Source organism: Harmonia axyridis, chromosome 7 (assembly GCF_914767665.1).
Source record: "Harmonia axyridis chromosome 7, icHarAxyr1.1, whole genome shotgun sequence".
Lineage (NCBI taxonomy): Eukaryota > Metazoa > Arthropoda > Insecta > Coleoptera > Coccinellidae > Harmonia > Harmonia axyridis.
Window position 1 is genome coordinate 24,107,943 of NC_059507.1, and position 7,058 is coordinate 24,115,000.

Sequence of the window (7,058 nt, forward strand, 5' to 3'; positions counted from 1 at the left end):
TTTCCAAAGAGCCAGTGAGATGCAAACTTTCTCTGGAAAATAAAATCATCGAACAAGTTATGTCATTCGACTACCTAGGCATACAAATTACTTCAAGCCAAAATAGAACAAATGAAGTGAATGGACAAGCGAATAAAGCCAGCCGAATATCAGGTGCACTACGGGACATCATCTGGAGTAACACATTTATGAATAAAAAGGCTAAAGTTAGGATATACAAAACTTGTGTTAGACCGGTATTGACATACGCTACAGAAACAAGAGCTGACAACCAAAAAACTAAAAATATCATTCGAACAACTGAAATGAAAATACTAAGAAACATCTCAGGATACACACTAAGAGATAGGAAAAGAAACACTGACATAAGGCACGAATGTCAAGTAGAAGACATTGTCAGGTGGGGACGTAAGCGAAGAAGAGCCTGGAATGATCACGTGGACAGGATGACTACGGGAAGACTGGCAAAAATCGCTAGGGATGGTATACCACGGACACGACGCCCCTTGGGAAGACCCCCAAAGAGATGGATGGATTCGTGGTCATCAATATCTCAAGAGAGCTGAGAGTTGGAAAACACAGGCCTAAGGCCTATGATATGTGGAAGAAGAAGAAGAAGATTCAAGCTAGGGATATGAAGAAAAAAGGCCTGAATTCAATGAATTCTTAATAATAATTTCAGAAGGGCCGTATTAAAACTGCCATTTAGATGAGCTAACTTACAACGATGACATCATAATAAATCTCATCTCATACACAAAATACAAAATAGTTCAGCGGATGAAGTCAGTAGTGCACAAATTTTTCATACACAAAATGTTAAAATCGAACCAATCCAAATTACAGCTCAATAATTAACGAATACAAATGTAACATCAGTCCGAATGATACCTTTCAATTAAAACCAATGAAAATTCACTGTTCGGTCCGGTATAATTCGTTTCAACATGATCTGCTATTCCCCAACAAATCTCAACAAAGCATTTCCGGTATAATAGAGATTTGAAAATTGCAAACCCCCATTTCAACCTGTTGCTAGGGGTAGCAAAATAGATCGATAAGATATGGCTTCTACGAAATAAAAGATTGATGCATTTAAGATGAATTGAGTCTGGGTAGTAGGAATGCGAAATACAGGCTGGTCCAACTTATTGTGGTAAATGTCAAAGTGGCAATTTTGAAGAAAAAAATGTGAATTTAAGATAATTTTGTCAATACTGTATATCAAAGTAGGGATAGTTGCACCTTTTATCTCCATCATTATCAACAAATGAAAGATCTTAACGTTTCATTTTTTGGATTTGCCTTCATTGGAAGAAGAATTTATCTCCAAAAATTGCCGACCTGGGTACCGTAATATTATCTGACAGTTGAAGTTAGGATAGGTAATTTCTCAGAGTTAATGGAATATGGACAAGAATTGGACAAAATTGTTATTCTCGAGGCTATTCTTCATTCGAAAGAAGATGAAAATTTTAATCATAATATGAAATTTTAGTATTTAGACAAGTCGTTTGTATCAGAATTCAATGAATTTGTGATTTCAACTGAATGTACATAAAATTGGAAATCAAAAAATAATATGAAAGGGTTATTTTTAAGTATAGAACGTCTCAATTAACGGATTGTACGGTTTTTATATATTTTGGTATGCAAAGATCTGGTTAAATGGTGATCAAATCAAGTTTTATTCCTTTGAATAAAATAATTCCTTCGATAAAATAATTTCATTCATACAATCTGCAATTCTCTGTGTCGGACTCTTTTTGAAGGATGGAAGAGTTAAGGTCGATTCATATTATCCGACACGTATCGTTTCAGACACCAAGCGAATCGATTGTCGGAACGGAGAGCGCGTTCATATACTCATTCAAGGAGCATTTCAATTTGATTCAGGCAGTGGATAAATTTAGGTGCGAAAAAATGTTAAATCTTTCACGTCAAAAACTATGTGCTATTGCATTATCACTGAATGAAGATGAAACAAGAGAAAAGTCAGATTTTGAAACAAGAGAAAAGTCAGATTTAGTGTACACCCAATATTCAAAAACAGAACCATCTTGTTTCAATTTGTCGGCAATTGTCCTCCAAATTTTTTTTTCATTAGTATCATGATACAATCTGTGATTTAGAATTTAGATTATAAAGAATTTTTCGGAATCCATTACCAACGAAAATTACGTATTTTAGAACTAATCGCAACTGTCTGCTAATTCACATTATCCGTTCAGACACGTACCGACACGTTCATACAGACTCCGCATATACGACATCAGACAAAATATTCTCTCGAAAAATACTGAACGGAATGGATGGCGAATGACATGATCGGAGACGGACAATGTGAATTACTTCATATGAAACGCATCAAAGGATATGTCGTAAACGATTCGCTTGGTGTCTGAAGCGATACGTATCGGATAATATGGATCGAATATGAATCGACCTTTGAGCATGAATTTGTCACGAATCTTGTGAACTTTTCCTTTTCTTTTCGGAGAACAGATTTGTTCTTGAATACCCAAACTAAACAGTGGTTTATAAAGTGATCTCTTATCTTCAGTAACTGAGTTTCTCTATACATCTATCTATCTCAGTTTTCTAAATAAAATTTTCAATAATGTGTTCTGAGTCACTTGGAGGACGTTAAGGGAATTATTGAAGGTACCACCCCACTTCTCCGCAAGAGAGTGGTATATGGTGGTCAGATTTTTGTTCTCGAGGATCTTTCTCAATTCGTAGATTTTCCTGATCAATAGCCTGAGTAGCTTCACCTCATAAGCCACATGTTCATGCCATCTCATATGCTGATCCACAATTACCCCAAGATACCTGATCATTTCCGTCTTCTCGATAGCAGGACAGTTGCAATTCATTGAGTCAACACAGTCTTTCTCGTTGATGTGGATAGTGTTTTGCCACGGTTGTTTATTCTGTAATAGGGTGAAAGTGATAAATTTAGTCTTTTTTACATTCAGTAGGTTATAATTAAGCCATATCTGTATTCATCTCAGTCTTTTTTCTGGTTTTTCATAAGCCACCCTTCCACTGTTACCCGTGAGAACAAGTGCTGTATCGTCTGCAAATGAGATAAGATGACTCCCAAACCCGTTAATGAAGCAATATTATTGATATAAATAAAAAATAAAAATGGCCCCAACACCGTTCCCTGTAGTATTCCCTATTTGCCCTCCATTGCTGTTAATCTGTTAATCCTGACCCTCTGTGTTCTATGTGTGAGAAGTTGGACCACGTACACCATGATCATGCAATCTATTGAAAAGCATCCCGTAATCAACGGTGTCAAACGCCGAAGTTGAAATAATACATATTATTGCTGCAATAAAAAGTAAAAACTTTAAACATCGCATGGCTTCCTAATTTCTATAAGGTAGGTAGTCAAATGTGGAAATGTGGTGGAGTATTCAAATGCGATTTCGAAAAGCAAAAAATATACAGGGCGATCCTTCATTCTTTTTGAAAAGCAAAATCCATTATTATTCCGGGAAAAGGAAAAATCTGACAACAATGTAAATACCACCATAATACCGGTCATTCCACTGGAACACCGAAATCTATAAAAATTGTTAAGGCATCCCATACTCAAAACTCCACTCTGTATAGGAATATAATTTGAGAATCAAATAAATGTTGTCAATTTGGAATTCCATTCACCACTGAATTCTTCACTGAAGTGATTGTCACAAAATGATTATTGAAAAGAAATCTTCTGCATCTGTTGATGTTCTTTAAGCCATTATGTTGAATTATTGGTTCGTTCATTTAATTGAGATCAAAATAGTTTCATTAAATTGCATGTGGCTAATTTACACTCTGGCTGAATTTCGTATAGCGAATGTACAGTTCATGCAAAGTAAGCTTGTGATATATGTCTTGGATTTAACTTCGTTTAAGAAAGGAAATAACCTTACTCCATAATTGTTTTCGGGAATTTGTGGATCCAACACACTGATACTAAATAATATTTTTTTCGAACTGATACAAAAGATTTATTATTGCAAACAATAAACCAAAATCAGTCAGAGAATGAACTTCAGATCGTTTTTTAATACCTGCAACTATATCAAGAACTTATTACTATTGGATTTTACGAACCGAGACTGCGAAAGCTCGCGAAGTATCAAGAGAAAAACCTGTTGCTTGCAGATCTTATAACTCCATGTTTTAATAACTCTATCTTAGGAATTTCACATAATAGTTTAAAAAATTGTCGACAAAATTCATTTATTTTTTCTCAGTTTCCGAAAAGTAATATCTCTGGCAATAAAAGCAGGAAAGTTTCATACCATATCATGTAATACAAGGTGTTACTATATTGGAAGTACAAACGAAAATGACAGATTCCTTGGATCATAAAAAAATTCCTTATAAACATGAGGCCACAAACGCTTTGTTTTTGAGGTACAGAATGTTAAAGTTTGATTTTTTTTCAATTTTTTTCTCATAGCACTTCCCCTTCACTAGATATTCAACTCAACTCAGGCATAGATGTTCCAATTTGAAGGTTTCATCATGTGATTTGCTAAATTTGAAAGCAAATCTACAGGGTGATATTTTTTTTTCTGGAACAGTACCTGCTTCTTTCTTCCAGACTTTTTTTTATTGGACCACTGATAGTTTAGAAAAATGTGAAAAGATACTTTGGTCCAGTACTACAATTCTTGCTTTCTTGTAGTTATGTAGTATCTGAAACCGATTCAGAGAAAAAATTGCAAACAATTCTCTAGTAATCCAAATCCAAATTGTTATACACTGTGTCCGTAAATTATGGAACAAATTCATTTTCAGCTAAACATACCATTTTAAGAAATAAATCTGAAACACGTCGATTTTTATTTTAATTTACCGTATTTTAAAATAATAATCTAATATACAGGGTGAATTACTTTCGAGTAATGACGGCTCCGTCATTTTTTTTAAATGGAACACCCCCATTTTGTCTCAATTTTCTGATTACTCTAGCTGAGCTGATTCCAAAAATTTATTTATAAATAACTATTCTAAAGCCCAATGAAAGAATTTGGTCTTAGTAGGCAAGTAAAATTTTCCTTTTTTGAAATCAGAATAGCTTGAATTATTTGGACAACATGGTAAGTAGAATGACTTCGTCAATATTTTAATCATATTCTTAAAAATAACTTCATTCATGAAAGAAAACTTGTTCAAACTTTCTTGAAATTTTATAGGTTCGTTTGTTTATTATACCACCCTTGACAAATCAATCAATTCTCCTCTCATATAAAAAGGAAAATCTACCTCAAAATCTCTCATTCATCCACAATTCAACTCACTTTTTTTACAACCCCTCAATCCGAAAATGTCTACAAAAAATCTGCACAATACAGTCCTGGCAGAGTCATCAGGGTCATTTTTCGCGATGCACCTGCCCTCTTTCTCGAATGAAAAAACGGGGCCTCAAAAACTAGCACCGAAAATTTTCCAACGTGCCGACAAGCTTAGCCACAGCATGCTTCGATAAAAGCTGCGACAAGCGGTCCCACCAGTTGATTCGGGACAGGCGGATTTTCGAAACTGAAGAGCAACGACAGATGCGAAGAGAAACGCGTGGAAAACGGCGGGATCACGCAGGCGTGTTAGTTTTTCTTTCCGGGAAACGAAATTTGTAACCGACTCCGGTGTATTGCATGAAATGGGGAGGTCAAAACGATCTCGTTTTTTTTTAGGATGACGAACGTTTGGAATCATTCGAGGAAACAAGGGCATAGATCTTTTTTTTTCTCAGGGGGGGTTTAATCGAAAAAAAATTATTGACGACATTGTTTACTCATATCTATAATGTGAGAAAAAGAGTTTGATAACGAAGTTTGAACCAAATTACTCGAAATATTTTTTTTTATTAACAATTGGATTGTTCTTATCTATTCTGGGTGTTCCCGAATTGGAGTTCCAGAGGAAAATGAGAGATTTCCTGGATAATTTCAAGAATAAAATGGCCCACAAACGTTTTATTTTCGAGATACAGGGTGTTTCTTGTAGTCCTACTTTTTTGTGATGCTTCACCAGTTTATCGAATCTTTATTATTATTCGCTTACGGAGTTGGTAAATAAGTACCAAAACTTATAATTTATTTATTCATCACAGCTACCTAACTGGATCCTTATAATATTTTGGATTTTTCTGATAATTACTATAGAGAGCTGTTTGAATTTTTTTCTCGAAATCGATTGCAGATACGACAAAACTTCAACAAACAAAAAAGAGCTTAGTGCTGAAGCGGAGTTTCCTTTCAAATTTTTCTTAACTACCAGTGGTTCACAAAAAAATAATTCTGGAGGAAAGAAGCGGGCAACCTTCCAGAAAAAATTCACCCTGTAGATTTGCATTCAAAATTAGTAAAAACACATGATGAAAACTTCAAATTGGAATATATCTATGCCAATTCAAGTTGAATATCTTGTGAAGGGAAAGTACTATTACAGAAAAACTTGAACTTTAACACCTGTATCTCAAAAACAAAGCTCGTTTGCGGACTCATGTTATAGGACTTTTTTTCCTGTCCTGTCATTTTCATTTGTACCTCCAATTTAGGAACACCCTGTAGATATAGTTAATTCAAAACTGATGTCTTCATAAATAAATTGCAATTTGAATGAAACGCAATAAATTGTACAACACAGCCTAGATAATGTTTCGATGCGAATTACTCAGTTCAGTTCTTTGATAACTACAGTATTGAAATTTTGTGACGAGAATGATACAAAAATACGAAAACAACGGGTTATTGTATACCGATGACGAATGATGAAAAATCACAGATGGCAAATAAGGGGCGATGTGGAGAAAGCGGATAGATAAAAGAAAATAATAAACCTCGGACAAAGACCAAAGACGAGCTCGTAGTGCAATAGAAGTACTCATCTTGAAAGCGATAATAAACTCATAAACCTTAAAGGGGTCCGATTTTTTTCTGAAGTGTAGATTTCAAGGAAAGTAAAATGATTATTATTGGAGAAATTTTCGTCCTTCGACTTTGCGAGATTCCTGGAATTTTATATTTGGAAATTTTTTGGGGGGT

General features: G+C 34.7%; 1 protein-coding gene across 3 annotated transcripts in view; it reads right to left on the bottom strand.

Annotated features, from left to right (window-relative positions):
• LOC123684120 (soluble guanylate cyclase 88E) overlaps positions 1 to 5,555 on the bottom strand; it is an 85,086-nt gene extending 79,531 nt beyond the window's left edge. For all 3 annotated transcript variants that reach the window (XR_006748108.1, XM_045623252.1, XM_045623251.1), the window contains exon 1: positions 5,313 to 5,555. The gene's annotated coding sequence lies outside the window, so the exon portion shown is untranslated. The remainder of the gene's footprint in view (positions 1 to 5,312) is intronic.
• Positions 5,556 to 7,058: the final 1,503 nt, after the last annotated feature.